At 40.2% G+C, this 18,450-nt stretch overlaps 1 protein-coding gene across 5 annotated transcripts in view; it reads left to right on the top strand.

The window, feature by feature from the left end:
- Dab1 (DAB adaptor protein 1) overlaps positions 1 to 18,450 on the top strand; it is a 1,139,889-nt gene that overhangs the window by 770,174 nt on the left and 351,265 nt on the right. The window lies entirely within an intron of this gene.

The raw sequence follows: 18,450 nt of genomic DNA on the forward strand, positions 1-18,450 counted from the left end.
GTTTGTGGTTCTTTTGGCCTATGGGAACATTTGCAGGAGACCCATGGGAGGGCAGCAGCGAAGGAGGGGAGTTTATTCCCTGTCTTACACCTCAAGATCAACACAGTCTGGCTGCCTTTCTCCACCAGAGGTCACAGTCCTGGAGAATGGCCCTGTTTTAGTCAAATGTTTTTGCTTCTGTGACTAAAAGATCTGACCAGAACAACTGTAGAGGAGGAAAAGTTTATTTGAGGGCTTACAGTTTCAGAGTTCTCATCCACAGAATTTCAGCTCCATTCCTCAGGCTTTAAGGGAGGTAAAACATCATGGTGGAAGAGTGTGGCTGAGGGAAGCAGCTCACATGATGATCAGAAGCAGAGAAGGACTCCACTTACGAGAGATATATATATGTATCCCAAAGCTGCTGCCCCAGTGACCCACCTTCCCAGCCACACCCTACCTGCCTTCAGCCACCACTTGATTATTCCTACTGCGGGGGGGGGGGGAATTGATTCACTGATTGGATTAAGATTCTCATAACATAGTTGTTTCTCCTGTAAACATTTGTGCATTGTCTCAGACATGAGCTTTTGGGGAATATTTTACATCCAAACTATAACAGGCCCTCTCTCCACCTAGCCTCTGTCTCAAGATTCCAATAACCACTCCTGCTATTCTTTCATACCTGGGAGAGTAACTACTCTTCAAGTTTAGGGAGCCTTGCACTGTACCCTTCCCCCTCAGCTTCCCATAATACAACCTCCCCTCTGTGACAGATCTGTGTCCCAGATCTTCTGACGTTACACGGTTTGAAGATGCCATCTGTGTCTTGGTATCAGTCAGAGACTGATAGAAGTTTCCTAAGTAATGCATAGTAAATTATAATTACTACAGTTCAAGTCTTCCAGGTAGTTAGAGTGAAGATTTATTAGAAAAGCCTGTTTTACCTAAATGGTGGTTCTGACTTTCATGTATCCTAGACTACAGCATCTGAAGTTGAAGTCCATAACTATGTATCTGTGATTCTCAATGTTTATGTGCATTAAAGTCACATGGGATCTTATCAAAATCTCCTATTTCTGGATTCCTCTCCCTGAAGATTCCAATTCTATAGACAAGGAATAGGACTAAAATATCCTAATTTTTAACAGAGTCTTACATGATTTTGATATAGGTACATCCAAGAACACATTTACTAAGTACTTCTTTTATTTTTTGTTGGCTCCTTTTAGTTATACATGACAATAGAATCCATTTTGACATGACTATATAAGCATGGAATTCAGACCCACTACCTCTCTTTCCCCTGCCCTCCTCCACCCCTTTCCCCTCCCTCTATTAATCTTTCTGCCATTTACCCACAGTTATTTTTTAAATTAATTTCTTATGGATGTACATGATGGTGAGATTCACTGTGGTATATATTCATATATGTACATAGGAACGTTATGTTCCGTTCATGATAAGTACTTCTTTATGTCACCAGGCTACTTATCAGTTTTTTTCTACCTTTTGATTCTGTCAGACTCCAGAAGCAAATTTGTGTCTTCCAAGTGGACTGAACATAATTCATTGAAAGTGTATGTGTGTCACAAGGGAAATTCTGTTGAAAAGAAATATTAAGCAAAATAATGCTGTTTCTTCCCTTAATAAAACAAGCTGAAATTAGTAATTTCTCCATAGGCTCTGTGTTTTGATGAATCTCTGTATCTTCCAACAGTTTTGTATTTCTTCTTTTTTTTTTTTGCTAGAAAAATAACCAATTGATAATTTGAATAATTTTATACAGTATAAACAGGGTTTTCAAAAAATTATGCTACTTTCTCATTTTTTAACAAGACAACTGCTTTTATTTTATTATTTTTAGTAATTAATTTATTTTAACTAGGCATATATAGCAGCCGAATGCATATTGATTCTTTGTACACAATTACAGCACAACTTTTCATTTTCCTGGTTGTACACGATGTAGCGTCACACCATATGTGCAGTCACACATGTACCTAGGGTAATGATGTCCATTTCATTCCACCATCTCTTTTTTGCCTCCCACCCCCCTCCCTACCAGCTTTCTATTTCTTAATCCATCTGTTGATTCAACCACTCATTCATGAAACATTTATTAAGCATCTACTGTATTTCAAGCCCTATGCTAGGTACTAGACATGGCACAAAACCATCCCTGTTGCTAGGAAGCTCACAAGGAGCTAGAGGCAAACATGTAAGCAAATTGGTGTTTGTTTATTTACTCACCACCTATTTGTTGTGCACCCAGTATTTGCCAGGGACTGTTTTAGACATTGGGGATTGGGGATACAGTGATAAATACAGCAGCCAGATATTCCTGTATTCATAGCAGTTTAAATCCTTACATTGTTAATCCTCCTAGTGTTGAATAGCATGGTGAGAAACAAAGGATAGCCTTTTTACTTCTCTGACCATGGTGGAAATTATTCCACAGGGCAGCACCAGCTTCGCTGTAGTAGTTCACAGCAGTGTGTAAGACTAGGTCTAGACTGACCCAATCCCGGTCATCAAGATCATCAGGAAAAATATACTCAGGCAGGATATACCAGGATATACTCAGAAAAATATACCAGGATCTGGATTGGAAACATTCAGCCGTGAGGTGCATATCTCAAAACTGCAGTATTTTGGAGCCAGTCTGGCAGAGCAGTTGGTTTGGAGAAAGATTTTAAGAAAAGTACCAGATTGATTGGGTATATATGGAAGACAAGAGAGAGAGCTGAAATGAAAGGGAACTTGGGGCTTTCTGTCTCAGGATTGAATCTCGCAGCATGTGCTAGCACTCTGTTCATGCCTCTGTTAGTGTACTCGTGAAATATTACAGTTAGCTCTGCCCATGTCTCTGCAGTCATATCCTAAACCCCACAACAGGGACCATGCTCAGTTTATCTTTCTATCTCTGGAAATTCACAGGAAACAATACACAAGATGTTTGTTGAATGAAGGAATGAATACGCAGTTGAACAGCTCTTTATTAAATACTGAATGTATGCCAAGTACTATATTAAATTCTAAGGAGATGGACAGGAGAAGACTCATCCATATATTCAGGTCGTTTCAGGCTGTGAAGAAGCAGACACACACTAGGCCGCTATGCTGGGTGCTGAGTAATGGCGTGGGTCAAGGCAGTCACTTTCCCTAGGTGCTCTGCATGGTGGTTGAGAAGAAAATGGGGCCAAGAGGTTCAGAGTTTGAGCCATATATCCAGTCTGCCTGAATTCAAATGCTGCTCTAACAATTACTAGTTTCGTGCCCTAGTTTCCTTGTCTGAATGACCTCATAGGAGTTTGGAAGGATTAAATGTGTCAACCTACATAAAGGACTACCAGTAGCACTGGGGACACAGCAAGCACTGTATAACTCTTGTGACTGTGGTGGTAAATCAACAGAGTGGTTTGAAGGAGGACCACTATCACCAGAGTGGGATTCAAAGCCTACCCATGCTACTTCCAAGCTCCTTGACCTGAGGCCAATGACCTCCCCTCAGTTTCTGCCACCACATAAGTGATCTATGAATGTGGTTCATCTCTGAAGATTACTGTAAGTGTTCACTGAGATCCTGCAGACTGAGCAACTAGCATGATCCCAGGGCTTCTTGTTGCCAGATGCTGGGCTGTGGTGGAGAACACGGGCTCCTGTGTAGACAGGACTAAGTTCAGAACTACATAAGGAGAAGCCCTGTGTCCATACCAGTCCCAACATGTGCCATTCTGGAACAAGGTCAGGGACAGGACAAGTTGGTACCTGTCATTCAGGGTGACACAACAAGCACTAAATGAAGTACTTCTGGTAGGATTAGTGTTTCAAACTAGGTGGAAGCCTGGGTGCCGGGATAGGGTAATGGCCTGTCCCAGTAGTAGTACCAGTGACAAGAGATGGGATGCCTAAGGGCCTGAGGGTTAAGAGAAGGACTTCAGCTTTCCTGCTTGAAAGCAGATTGAATGGACACCCCCTCCCCCACATACACACACATTATTTAAATTGCCTTTAGAAAACACTGATGCCCAGCCAGTTCCGGATCAGTTACACTACTGTCTCTCTGTCGGTGCAACCAGGTATTTCATAAAAGATCTCTAAGTGGTTGTAATGTGCAGCCAGGATGTGAGAGCTACCCAGGCAGAACCAAGTGTTCCCATTTGTGAAGAGAGCAAAAGTGATGAAGGAGGTTGGAAGATAGGGAAGAAATTGACTAGGGCATTCGAGAGAATGAGGCTCTTTGCAATTTAAACACTTCACTTTTATATCTAAATGATGAACCTCTGCATTTATTTAGCATAATTGGAAAGGTCATTTACCCTGGGATAAACTTCTTTTTATGTCAAATATTAATAGGATAGTAATAATTTGAAAGATCATTCACTTCCATTACTTTCTGGCCAAAAAAAAAAAATAATAATACTTTCCTTAATATAGTATTTTAAAAGAAATTAATGAAGGTTTACAGGTTCTTGATTTATGAGTGAATAAAGCACTGAAATTATCAAACTTGGGACTATTAGGTGATCTATCTTCTAATGGCTCTGACAACAATGTTGTCTATTCTTAGGACTTTTTTTGTTTATTGTTTTCTTGTATTCTTTATTGCCAAAACCTTTAGGCTTATCATCAATCAAAAAAAAATCGTTCATTTATTCAACAAAATTTTAATGTTAAAAACATAAAAGTTCTTTTAGTTCATTTATTTGAATTTATCACAGGTATACTTAGCAGGTCTGTGTCAGCCGATTCAAATTCCAGCAAAGAAATTGTCTCTCTGCGTGTACCATTCTTGTAATCAACCATTTTACTGGTCTCAAAAAGATCTACCTAATTCTTTATCCCCTCTGGGATGTGCTTCCTGGAGGGGTCTGAAATAAGGTTGGAAAAATTGTATCCAATTCTTTAATAATCCTTTAAGTATTTTCTGATACATGTTTCAGAATGGTGCCACAGATATATAATTTGCAATGGGAAAAATGAACTTGAATTTTATAAGAACCTAGCGATTATGTTCTTGAAATAGGATCATGACTATGTCAGTGGTGGGGGACCCACCCTCCCAGATTTATTCCACATGGACTAGAATTTGTGACTGCTGATTTCTTTTCATCCACTTCTGCTAATAGATTCAGGAAGTAATTTTCAGATGTGGAAACAATAGATCATAGATAATAAAAGGAGAGCGTAGGCAATTTGGGAGGCAGATAAACTTACATCGTTGAGATCTCTTTACACCACTCTACCCTGTTTTGTGCTTATGGCTCTTGTGCATTATTCTCTTTTATTTTCTCTTAAACACAAATGCTATTAAACCAAATCTTGGTGGGTGGATAATTAGCAGGTTGTGCCAGGACCAGGACTGCTTTTACCAAGTGCCACCCTGACACGCAGACACACTTTTCTCTCTTCCAAAAACTTTATTTCCTCTTAACTGCTCACTTGGCTCACAAGACCAGTCATGCATTGTTAAAATTTAATTATTGTTGAGCATCCTAAAACGGTCATAGAAGCTGGTCACAGGTGGCACAGGGATGGAGCAAACAGACCAGTGACTAATATTGCAGTCAGTTGACATCTTTATTTCTTTAAGGAGGTGTGGCAGGGGGGCAAGGCTATGTTTTGCTTGTAAAGGGGATGCTCCAAGAAGTTTATTATACATGCATTTTAAAGGTCACATGTATAAGCAGAAAGAGTTCTTGAGGACAATCTCATATTATTACAAGATAATCTACTGTACATATTGTGTATGTAGGCACTCTGAAAATTATATATTCAAATTCAAAATTTATATATATATACATATATATGTGTGTGTGTGTGTATGTGTGTGTATATATATATATATATATATATATATATATTCCCCCCACCCAGAGCTTTTCAGTCTTGATAGAGAAAATAGGAGCTTAGATGTGTTTTCTTGAAGTCAGAGTCTATGAAAATCCTTTTATGGAACTCGTGTGCCAAAGCATGCTGTGTAAAGTCAGCCGGAGGTCATTACTGTTTTTATTAGGTGATTATATTATAAATATGAGTTGGACCTCAATCATAAGCAGATCCTTTATGTGTGTTTCTGAACATTCTGGCTCCAAAGTGCTAAATTCCAAATTGGAATATTGATTGTCTGATGCTTGAGTTACAGCCTTCCTCAACAGGCCTCAGGGCCCGTGTGTCTTTCTGGAGATAAGTTCTTCTTGTAACTGGGAGATGTTAAGGTCTTAAATAGTGGGCCCCGCAAGGTGGAGAACCAAAGGCAGACTCGGGTACTATTCTTCCCCTTGTGAGTCAAGAGGTATTAGACACATCATTTTACAGCATACATAAAGAAATTGTCCTAATTTGTAAATGTCCCTGAGTTTCCTCTTGGGTAAGGCAAACATTAATGCATTCCTGTGAATGTTTATTTTCCATGCAAATACAACTGCATAGTTTTTCCTTGATTCTTTAGCTTCTTTTGTTCCTTAAACTAAACTACAGGCCTCTTTTCTGAATTTTCTAATTCTGTAAATATCCTTGGATTTTAAAGTTTCACCCTGATATATTTTTTTAAAAATATTTTTTTAGTTGTCAGTGACCTTTATTTTACTTATGTGGTGCTGAGAATCAAACCCAGTGCCTCACACAAGCTAGGCAAGCACTCTACCTCTGAGCTACAACCCCAGTCCCCTCCCTGATATTTTTTTAAAATGATGAAACATGCCTTAAGCAGGATTTCTCATTCTTAATACTGTTGGCACTTCATGCAAGTGCCAGCTAATTATTTTTTATAAACTTTTTAAATTTTATTTTATTTTTAAAAAATTTACTGGTTTATTGTATTTATACATAGAAGTGGAATTCATTATGCTGTATTTCTACATGCACATACATAATTTGATCAATCTCATTCCCCAGTACCTTCCCTTTTCCTCCCCTTCTTCCTCCCCTTGATCTGCTCTCTCTACTTTACAAATCTCCCTGCATTATTTCAATTAATGCATTTTAATTATATACATGTAATTGGTGCATTATAATGAAATATATATGTTTGTGTCTGTGTGTATATTTGTGTGAGTGTGTGTGTGTGTGTGTGTGTGTGTGTGTATATATATATATATATTATACATGGACATTGCATAATTTGATAGAATTTATTCCCCAGTGCTTCCCTATCGCACCCCAGATTATTCTTTGCTGTGCATTGCAAGAGTCTAGAAGTATCCCTGGCCTTCACCTGGTAGGTGTCAGTATCCCCTCCCACCACTACTGTGACAACCAAAACTGTCTTTAAACACTGACCCATTGGGGGTAAAATAGCTCCTGGTTGAAAATTACTGCCTTAAGATGTGTCCAATCAGTGCCCCTCAATGTTCTTAATGCAGAATTAAATGAATCTGAGAATTTAAAACTGGATGCAGATGCCAATACATGTCAGATACTTGTCACACATTGACTTTCCTCTGGGATGGAGGGTAGGGCTGTGAGTTTTCTGTGCTCCCATGTAAGAGACCCCAGTGAATATTGGTTGGATGAATAAAATAAATCAATTGCCAGTCACTTGATGTTTCCAAAAAATGCATGTGTTGTATGTATATATGTACATATAGATAATGTATGTATTTATGTCTTTCCACCAAAAGCTTACCCAGTCCTTATTACTCTTTACTATCTCAGCATCTGAATAGCAATAGGCACATAGCAACCATGTAGGAGTTGTTGGTTGAATGACTACCCTGACACATAAAATGTACATTAAAATGATGAATTAACAGAACATGCATGGCCATATGCCACCAGAGATGGGGGTTCGTGGCCATTGCAGCAGTCTGTGCTGTTGGATGTGGGGTTCTCACCATGCCCCCCTGCCCCTTCAGCTCTCCTTATTTTTCCCTCTCTGAAGTCCACATTGGATGCTTCTGGTGTCCAGGTCCAGAGGCCTGGCTGGTCTCTTTTTGAATCCATGATGGCAAAAGGGAGAACATTCTGGTTCAGTAGGGAGTAACTCATTTTATAATCCAGCTCATCACAGCAATGCAGATGGCTCCTGCTTCTTCCCTGAGCTCCCTTGGCTGCCCTGCCAGGGCTGTGACACACCTTAGGGTGATAGCTCCATTTTGAAGGCCTGTATTTAAAGTGATAAAAAAAGTCAGAGGACAGCAGCCCTTCTCAAGATTTACGCTGAAGCAGCATAAAAGTTTAGTGTTATTGGAAGGTATTCGAAATCACTTTCTAAACTAGATTTAAATTCATTCTCTAGTCTTTGACCACGACAATGGTGTGAATTTTAAAACGACTGTAAAAAACATTTACAAGGTACAGTGGATTTCTAGGTCAGGACTGAAGGCATGAGGAGGGAAGCGGAATTAAAAGGCATTTCACTTCAGTTCAGACTAGAAAGGATGGGAAAGATGACCTGGCTCCACCTTCTCCCTGTATAGAGAAGGAAACTGTAAGTCACTGGGAGATGAAATGACTTGTCCAAGGTTACAGATTTTTTTTTCTTCTCCCTTTGTCTTTTTGTTTCTCTTTCTCCCTTTCTCACCACATTTTAATAAAAGAAAACATCAGATTCATATACAAGATAAATAATGGATTTTCTAGACTGTAGTAGATGGGGTAACATGTCCTAGTTATTGTGGTAATTTGAGATTGTCAGATGCACCTCTTTTGTTTGAGTTTATGAATTAATACTGGTCCAGAGAATGGCAATTTTGCTGAATAAAAAAAAAAAAAAAGAAAGAAAAGCCAGTGATTGGCGAAGTGGTGACTTGATTCCAGGCTTCTTTGTTCAGTTGCCATTTCACAAAAATATGTAGCTCCCTTATTTTATTTTGCACTCTCTTTGTTGCCTGCCTGCCTTCATTCATTGAATAGCAAATATTTTCTAAGCAGCTGATATGTGTTGGGTCACAAGACATGACAGTCCCAAGACATGGGTTTTCCCCCAGGTCACTTTTTGGTGAGGAGACTGAGACTGATGAACATAGTTTTGGAGCTAAGAAGATGATGTCACAGGGCTGGCATGTCTATGGAAGTGGGGTGGGGATGTCAGCAAAGGTGGAGAGGACCAGGAATGTGATGGTCACTACAGGCAGGAAGTTGTTCATCACAAGTGCTCTGAAGAAACTGATACGGAAAAAAGCATGGAAAGAGTTGGCCTCATGGAAGCCAGAGCACAAGCCCCGATTTAAGTGCAGGTGCCTTGACTTTTTAGCTGGGTAACCTTGGCTCGGTTCCTCAATGCTTTGATCCAAACCCAGTGAAATCAGGACCATCACCTTGGAGCACATTCAATGCTTTCTTTAAGCACTAGGTCTATGGCCCTGTGTTAAGTGCTTGATATGAACATGATCCTCATGCTCCAGACAGGGAGGTTGACTAGTTGGTTTTACTCCAAGCCTATACCCAGAGCCCATTTAGAAGTGGTGCCATCTCTGGGCATATAAGACCCTCCAAGATTCAACGAGCTGATTACAGTGAAGGTTACTCTAACTAAATTGTTTGTCCTATACAACAAAATTTTGTCCTCTTTGTACACCCATGCAAGCTCTGTATGTGTGAGTCACTCAGATTTCTTACCTACTACTTTCCTATTTGAGATAGATGGTAAAATATGAAAAAGAAAAATGCTTATTAATAATTATCAGGCACTGGGCCTATTGAGAAAAATATATTTTTCTGATGCTTTAATCTCTTCTCTTACAGAATTCTTTGAATTTATATCATTTTGATACTACATGGGCATCAACCCTTGGGGAAGGATTGGGTCTCCTGCCTGCCCTTCCTCCTGTGGTTGGTTAGTATTTACTCTAATGGATTAAGCTCTTGCTAGGTGCTAGCCATTGTGATGATCCTCACAGCACCCATAGCAGGAATGAGGAACCAAAGCCTGGTGAACTTGCCTAGTTTGTTTGCTAGCAAGTGGAGGAGGCAGCCATAACCCTGGATGTGCCCAGCTCCACCATCCAGAGTTTAACTGTTAAGTTCCCTTGCCTGTCACCTTGATTTAATTCTTTGGGGCATTTTTTGGCACTGTGATGGCACAAATATGATGGTAACTTGCCTAGAATCCTCAGCTATCTCCTTTCAATCCTGTCTAATCCTCTCCTACCAGATTTGTGATTTTTTTTTAAACACGTTTCCATTATGAGCCTTTCGTTAGTTCTGTGGGTGAGAAATGAGAAAATCTCTTTGACAAGTTGACCCATGTTCAATGGGAGGATGCCTGCATGTCTTGATAGTTATACGTGAGATTGCATGGTTTCTTTTGGTAGCTAGCTATCCCTTGGTTGGTTTTAGTAGCTGCCACTGCCATTTACTGATTTGATTCTCATTGTAATCTGCTCAGGTGGATGTTTCTGTCTTCATATTACAGAGGAGGCCATGAAAATATGCAAATATAAAGCTGACACCAATCCTAAACCCTTTAAGTAACTGAACCCTCATAAGTCTCTGGAAATGTATATTGCTCAAAAAACTGGGCACCCAGCTCTGATTGGAACCCCTTTCAGATTTCAAAGCTCTTGCTTTTTCCAAAGTTCCATTTCATATGACTTTTAGATAGTCATTTTACACTCCTGGGCTTTATTCTTCCCACTTCTGCTAAGAGAAGTTCAGAATGGTGCAGGAGCGAGAATACCAATGCTGCCCCTCAGCACCTGGATCTGCCTCTGTCGCTTGCTGGCTGTGTGATATGGGGCAAATTCTATCATCATTTTGAGCCTCAGTTTCCTTGTCATTAAGATGAGGAAAATATTGCCATGCTTTAGAGGTAAAGGTAAATATTATGTGAGTTAATTTATGTAGGCATAATGCTTAGAACAGGATCTGACATATATGAGCTTTGCCTATGTGTATTGGCTGCTATTAAGTATGAGCTCTTATTATTTACCTTTCAGACATTTATTGTATCACTGCCATGTACCAAATACTGTGCTAGATCGTGGGGTGCATTCCTGTGTCCCTTTCAGCTCTGACATTCCATGATGGATATAATCAACCAAACCCTCCATCTCCTGGGGAAGCTCTGTATGGTTAGCTCCAGGGAACTTACAAATCGTTATGTGGGAAATGAAAAATGCATTTAGCTATTGCTTTCTTTTACTCATCTTGTTCATGTAGGTGGGCTGCATTTTACCAGCTAATTAAGAATAAAGTGGGGGGAATGGAAAGAAGAACATTTGTAGCTTTTGTGGGGGTTGGAATTTCCTGAGATGGGAAACAAATTCATAAACAGGAGAGACAATGGCACTATTTAAATTGGAAAATCCGTGGATATCGGAATATGGAGCAAAGCCATTTTGCTATTTTGGTCAGGGAGGAGGAAAGCACAAACACGTTTGCACATAGTCCTTGGCAAAAGCTGGTCCTGCAAAGAGCAGGGCACATTTGGATATGAAAATCGTATTCAGACTCCCAATTTGCATGGTCCTATCTTCCTGCCCACCTTTCCACTGCTGTGCATATTAGGAGATAAAGTCCTCGATCTCATGCAAATCAGATTGAAAGGGGATAAACTGGAAAGGCTTAGTGTATTTTCTGTCTTTCAGAACTGGCATGTAAATACCAGTTTCTCCTTGCCTGCGGTTTTATGGGATTTAGCAATACACACTGGCAGGATCCTGGGCTTTTGGGTCAGGTTATCTACTTCTGCCTTTATAAAGTCCAGGGCAACCTGGAAAAAGACATGATGTTGTTTGAGACTTTGCCTTTCTCTGTAGCATGGGGAGCCTAATTATTCTTGCGCTGTTGGGTACAGTGGATAGCCCATGGACTTGGTGTCAAAGAGAACCTCGCCTAATCCGTGGCCTCTTCACTTGACCTGTATTTTCCTCATCTTCAACTTGAAGACATGTTACCTGTGTTGCCAAGCTACTGAGGGGTTCAGTAGGATGTTATATATTTGGTTGGAGTGTAGTCACTTTCTTTTTTTAAAAAAAAATCTATTTATTATTATTATTTTTTTATCTGGTACAGTCATTCCTGGGTATCTAGGAGAGATTTGTTCCAAGACCTCACTGAGATAAATCTGCAGATGTTTAAGTCCCTTTTGTAATATGGTGCAGAATTTGCATGTACCCTGTGCACATCCTCCTGTACTTTAAATCCTCTCTAGGTTACTTATAATACCTAATACAGTGTTAAAACAATGTAAATTATTATTATCCTGCATTGTTTGGGGAATAATGACAAGAAAAAGTCTGAATATGTTCAGTATACATTTTTTTTTTCCTTAGTATTTTTCACCTGCAGTTGGTCGAATCTGGAACCCCCAGACACAGAGGGTCAACCATATAATCTGTTATCTAATTGTGAAACACAGAATATATTATGTGGGGCCAGTAACCTAGATCTTGTACCAGTTTGGCTCACCTGAGTTACTGGCCCACATCTGATAGTTTATTGTTTAAGTTTAAGCAGTTTCCCATGACCTTGATATTATAATTCTGGAGTTTCATTTAGGTTAGCTGTTCCAATTCTTTCCTCTAAATGTGCTTGGCACTTGATGCTGATGTGATTTTTGCCTCATCCCCAAAATTGGGGCTGTGCTGACTCCTCCTGGGCCCTGTTCTATGAGTGACAGCCTAGGATGGCAACGGACCTGTCCACAGGCTTCTTCCCTCCAGCAGGGAGACCTGCTTCAACCAGGGGAGAAATCAATATAGACCCCACACGGCCAAGAGGAAAACTGCTGAGGAAAATGGATCTGAATTCTTACAAGGCACTTTCTTAGGAAATATCCCTTTACTATAAATAGGAATGGATATTCAATTTTAGGCCCCTTTAAAAAAAAAAAACTCCCTGGCACTGAAATTAGATTTGAGGCTGATGGAATGAATCTAGGAGGGGGCGATTCTGTGCCGTGCTAGGACACGTCTGAAAGTTCTGAGCAGCTGGTGCCGTGGAACAGCTGAGCCACAAACAAATATCAGCTGATTTTAGCACTTCTTATTTCTAGACATCCTGGTTTGTTAACTCCAGTGTTTGGCTCACTCGTAAGCTCTCTTCATGAAGAACCTCAGTGCTTCCTCCTGCTCTACCCCTGACGTGGACAAGTGACTCACCTTTCAGGGACCCACTGTCCCGCATTCTAAAATAGGAGTCATGCCTAATATTGATTAAGAGCTTAGGATGTGTGAAGCCATATACAAGCACTTTCCACGTATCATCTCATTTAGTTTCCACTTGAGATAAGAACCATTATCTCCATTCTACAAGGAGGAAATTGAGACACCTTTGGCCTACCTGGTCCCTATGACACAGGGCATTTGAACACATGCTCTGGAAGAGATCTGTTCAAGCCTTTATCCCTGCTACTTTGACATTGGGAACTCTTCTGTGTTATAGGTGTTCTCTCTCCATGTGCCTCTTTCTCTGTGGGGACCTGGAAGTTTGGCCATCTATTTGCTAAGGAAGGCTGGGGGAGAGAGTGGCTAGATTCTAAACCTACAGTGTGCAATTTATCTGTAGGGTGTGACCATGGTCTCTGGCACCATGAAAAATGTCTGTAACCCCTAAATATTGAAGAATCACTATGTAGGTATTAAAATTGCTAAAGAAACAAATGTAGCCAATCACTCAACACTAAGGAAATAGATCTATTTTGCTTATGAATAAGTGAACTTTCAAAGACTTTGGTTGCTTTTCAATGATCTGACCATATATTTTGAAGTTGTGAAGTTACAATTGTAATTCACTATAAGGAATTCATGAAGGAAACAAAAAGTAGGAATCTAGCTTGTGAGTTATATCATATTCAATCCCAATATTTCACCACTTTATCATCTCCTTGAAGGCTTTCAAAGAAATCAAAGACAGCATTGGTTATATTTTTATTCAGGGATAGTGACAAATACTTTAATGCATGGGGAGAGAGGATTTTGTATGTTTAGTATGTACACGGGTTTCCATGTATGCCTACATTTTGGGTGAGAGTCTTAGTCCATTTGAGATGCTATAACAAAAGACCATAAACCAGGTAGTTTATAAACAACAGAAATTTATTTCTCACAGTTCTGTAGACTGGAAAGGCTAAGATCAAGGTGCTGACCAACTTGGTGTCTGTTGAAGGCCTGCTGCCTGGCTCATAGGTGGTGCCTTTGAGGTGTGTCCTCATGAGGTTGGTAGCTCTGTGGGGCCTTTGTTATAAGGGCATTAACCCCATTAACTAGTGTTGCCCTGATGACCTAATCACCTCTATAGGCGCCATGTCCTAACACTGTCAGATTGGTGATTAGATTTCAATAGGAATTTGCTTGGGGGTGGGGTTTGCAGACATTCAGATCACTGCAGTGGGCTGATCAGTCTATCATGAAACAGTAAAAGATGGTGTCTTATAGCTGGTATCTTTGAGAAGGTATAGGAGGAATCCTGTTCAGTAAATTGTGACCAAGTTTATAGTCGATGAACAGTACTCAGAAGTGCTGGCTGTAGCCTACACTCATTGAGTCCATGTTGCATGATAGGCTCTTTTTCAAGGACCCCACAGGGATTCACTAATATAATCATCCAAACTGTGGTTTGAAATAGATTGTGTTACTTTGTCTACTTCAGGATGAGACCCTTGAGGTACAAAGAACTTGAGGACTTGCCCAAGGTACTTATGAAAACCAGGCTGGATATGTCCTGTGAAATCTGCTAATAAATCCTTATTTCTAAATAAAGGGCCAACTAATATATTTATGCTTTGTCATGACCATCTTTGAATTTTTAACTCTGAGACCTTTACTTCTTTCTGGAAGGTCCGTGGTGAAGAATCCTACTTTGACTAAATGCCCAGTATGGAATGTCTTACGCATGCTGTTGGTTCTTTAGGACTCCCTACGCATACATTTATCAGGACACTTTCTAAATTGTAGTGTCCTGACCTGTCTGCTTTCCCTTAGACTGGGAGCTGCTCGTCTTTCTATGTAGTGGTGATCTCTTCCTCTTGTAGCAGCAAGCCACCACGAGTCTCTTTCCTCACGTTGGGGACAGCTCTACTTAGCTTTGTTCCAAGAGGCCTTTTATTCTAGGGATCCAGACTCTGGGAAAAGCTCCATCGAGGCCATGTGGTTCTCACGGTGGCAGAGCAGAAAGGCAAGATTCTGAACTGGATGACACACATGTGTCCAGTTTCTGCCCAGTGGCAGTGTGTGGTTGTCCACTTTTATCCCATTGGTCAAAGTGAATCACATGGCCAACCGCCAAACCAGACAGTGGAGCAGGGGATAGTCTCCATCTGCTTGGAGGTACTGGCAGTCACATGACAAGGGGTGTGGCTGCCTAATCCTCTTGGGAAGGACACAGTTATAGGAAATCACAATATACTATCCAACCATCTGGGCATTCCTAGAAGTCCATTTTTATTCAAGAGGAAACTGATGCCTGGAGATGTTACATACATATAATTATGTGATTTGAGCTAGTTATTTCATTCCATGTCCGTGCTCTTTTCCCATCTGGTATCCAGCTTTATCTCTTTCTGCTCTAAAACATGTACTCTTTTTCTTGGGACATACTGAGTTTTATGTAATTTACCAAAGCAATATGTGCACTCATGTATCTGTGACTTAGTATATGATGTTACATCTGTAATTGCATTTTTCTCTTTCAATGCGGCTAAATGCTCATTTTTTTCCCCACTGAAAACTCAGGGCATCTGAAAGAATTATTTGTTTCTCCTAGGCTTGGATGGGAGCCCTCCCTCTGTGCTCTGTGGGGTCCTCTGTTCCCTCACAGTGCTTATCTCCCTCTGCATTTTAAATGTGTGTGTATGTGTGTACACGTCTCTCTACCCTAACTAGACTCAGAGTTTCTAGAAGGCAGAGAGACTAGGGCAAGGTTTTACCTTTGAGTCTCTACATAAAAAAAAAAGGCATATAAAAGATGCAAGAAATGTGCAATGAAATAATGAATAATCATAGTTTTCCTACATAAGAGTAGGTAGGACTTGTCACTGTAGGGTCAATACTCATGCATTTCATATACACGTCAAGTTCGTTAGATTTAAATCATCTCAAAACAAAGAGCCTGGGAAATCAGTCCACGATCATGACTTACATGTGTTCTGTCTGCAGATGGTTCTTTCTTTTAAAACTCAGCAATTTTTGTACAATGTGTTTCCAAAGTGATTTTTATCCTTCCATTTTCTGGTATAAAATAGGCTCCAATTATTCTCTTTAATTAAGTGGTTTTATTTTATTAATTGTTTCTAACTTACAGAATTCCCTAGAGACCTTTTACATGTTTCCAAATGAAGGCAGGAAGAAAAGCGCATTAATTATACACACAAACTCCTTTTGGCGAATTAAACATGATGCACAGTGAACATGAAATGACTCGCCCTCCTGAGCTATCAATCTTGTCATTAGTGATGGCTTGTATTAGTAGTATTGACATGGGCTTATCCAAATTGGATTCTGCAAAGAGTCATTTTAATTTTGTACAAATATAAGAAGACAGAGTAGTTTGATGTGTGGGTTTTTTTTTTTTAACCTCTCTCTTGCCAAGTGACTGGGGTTTCTGTTTTTAAAATCACCTAGTGTTTCACAGTGTTGTAGGGTTTATAAAGCACCAGACCAGATGTGACCTTATCAATTCCTCGGGCAAGCCTAGGATTCATGAGTTTTACAGAGGAAGAAACTGCCATTCTGTAGTTAAAGGTTATACTTCCAACCATACAGATAGGAAGGAGTAAAGACTTTTGAGTTCTCATTATTTTTACAAACATTTTCTGAGCAGGAAGAGAGGTCAAGTTGAGCCTAAGCCCTTTTCTTATTATTTTCAGTGGTCAACTAAAAGGAAGCTTGGCTGTGTTTATGTTAAATTGTCAGTTCAATAAGCATCACTTGGGCACCTGTTATGTGTTAGGAGGTGTGGATGATAAAATAAAAGACACTATCTTCTGAACATGTACCATGACTCTAACGCTTCATGGGATTCCCTGATCCCATCAGGTAGGATCATTAGAATTCTCTTAGCACAGTGAGGCGCAGAGAGAGTAAGTGACTCTGTTAAGGTTATTTGGCTAGACAGAGACAGAGTTGAGATTCAAACCCAGGAGTCGGGCTCTACACCCCAGGCTCTTAAAGACTACACAGTACTGCTTCTCCATCTGTGACTTCCTTCTGTTGAGATGCATGTGGTCTATAGTAGAAGGCAGTCACAGATTTAAAGCTATGCTATAAACTGCTATGGTAGCTATAGGACGGTGTTATGGCAGATGGTCATCAGTCCACTCAGGAAGCATGGTCATATGGCCTTAGGACCCTCTTTGGGTCACAGCTGAGCTTGGCTCATACCAACTGCATGATTTGAAAAGCATATTATATTTCTAAGACTTCTTTCTCCTCAAATAAGTTTATTGCAACTCCTGGAAATACCCTAGGGGGGTTATTCACCTTCGGAACTATTGAGAGAATCCATTGGATTGATGGATGCACTTCCATGAGTCAGAAGCCATTCATTGCACTGCTAATATGTGCTGGAAGACTGAGACCCAGTTCTTATCCTCGGGAGCTTCTCAGGGAGTGGAAATAAATTTGATGTCAACAAAAGCATAAAGCAATAGTTGAAGTTTACTGAGGACTTACTGTATGACAGTTACCGTTTTAAGTACCTTACATAACTCCTCATTGCAACTGCTTCTAAAGTAGACATTTTCTCTACATTCTATAGGCCAGAGGATGAGATGGGGCACATTTAAATGATATATCCGCTTTAAAGGCAAGGACTGCTTCCTCCAAATGAAATGATGCAGTTATGGAGCGTTACTGTCCTTGGAAAGAATGTTCATCTTATACTCTTCATTGAATACCTGAGCCTTGCTAAACACTGTTGTAGGTGCACAAAGTCAACTTCCCTGTTCTGGTGGAGCTTACCTTTCAGGAGAGGCTGATACACAATAAATAATAAATTAATCCGGAACTAGTTGTGATAAGTGCAGGGGAGCCCAATGAAGCAGGGAGTGGTAACTGGTTTCCGTTTTAAAGAGCATGCTCAGAGAGGAAGGGCGTGCATGTTTATTGAGGTTTAATTAAAAATCAAGTCACCATTGCCACTTCTGCTTAAAGCCTATTATTTCTCTCTATTGCCCTCATAAAATCCTCACGTTTAAAGCTCCTCACAGGGGCTTGTGCACCTCTCCAGACTCATTTCATATCCCTCCCCTAAACCATGCTTCAGTGGCACTGAGCCTGTGTTTCCTGGAAAATGCCACGTGTCTCTTTGCCTATGTACCTTTGCTGGTGCTGTGTGCTCCATAGCAAGATGCTCCCACTTTGTTAGGAAGCTTTTCTCAATGTGTTCACACCCCCACACCAACTCGCTGAAACATTAAATACAGACTCGGGGTCCTAGAATCAAATTAAAAAATAAAACTAAAGTACTACGTGGCTGACAGTCATAGCATCATATCCAGGCCGACCATAAACTTGAAAACTGCTTGGAACCCCTTCTAGGATAACAATCAATCCTCACCTTTTTAGAATTTCCTTAGTACCCCCC

The sequence above is a fragment of the Marmota marmota genome, unplaced genomic scaffold (assembly GCF_001458135.2).
Source record: "Marmota marmota marmota unplaced genomic scaffold, marMar, whole genome shotgun sequence".
NCBI lineage: Eukaryota > Metazoa > Chordata > Mammalia > Rodentia > Sciuridae > Marmota > Marmota marmota.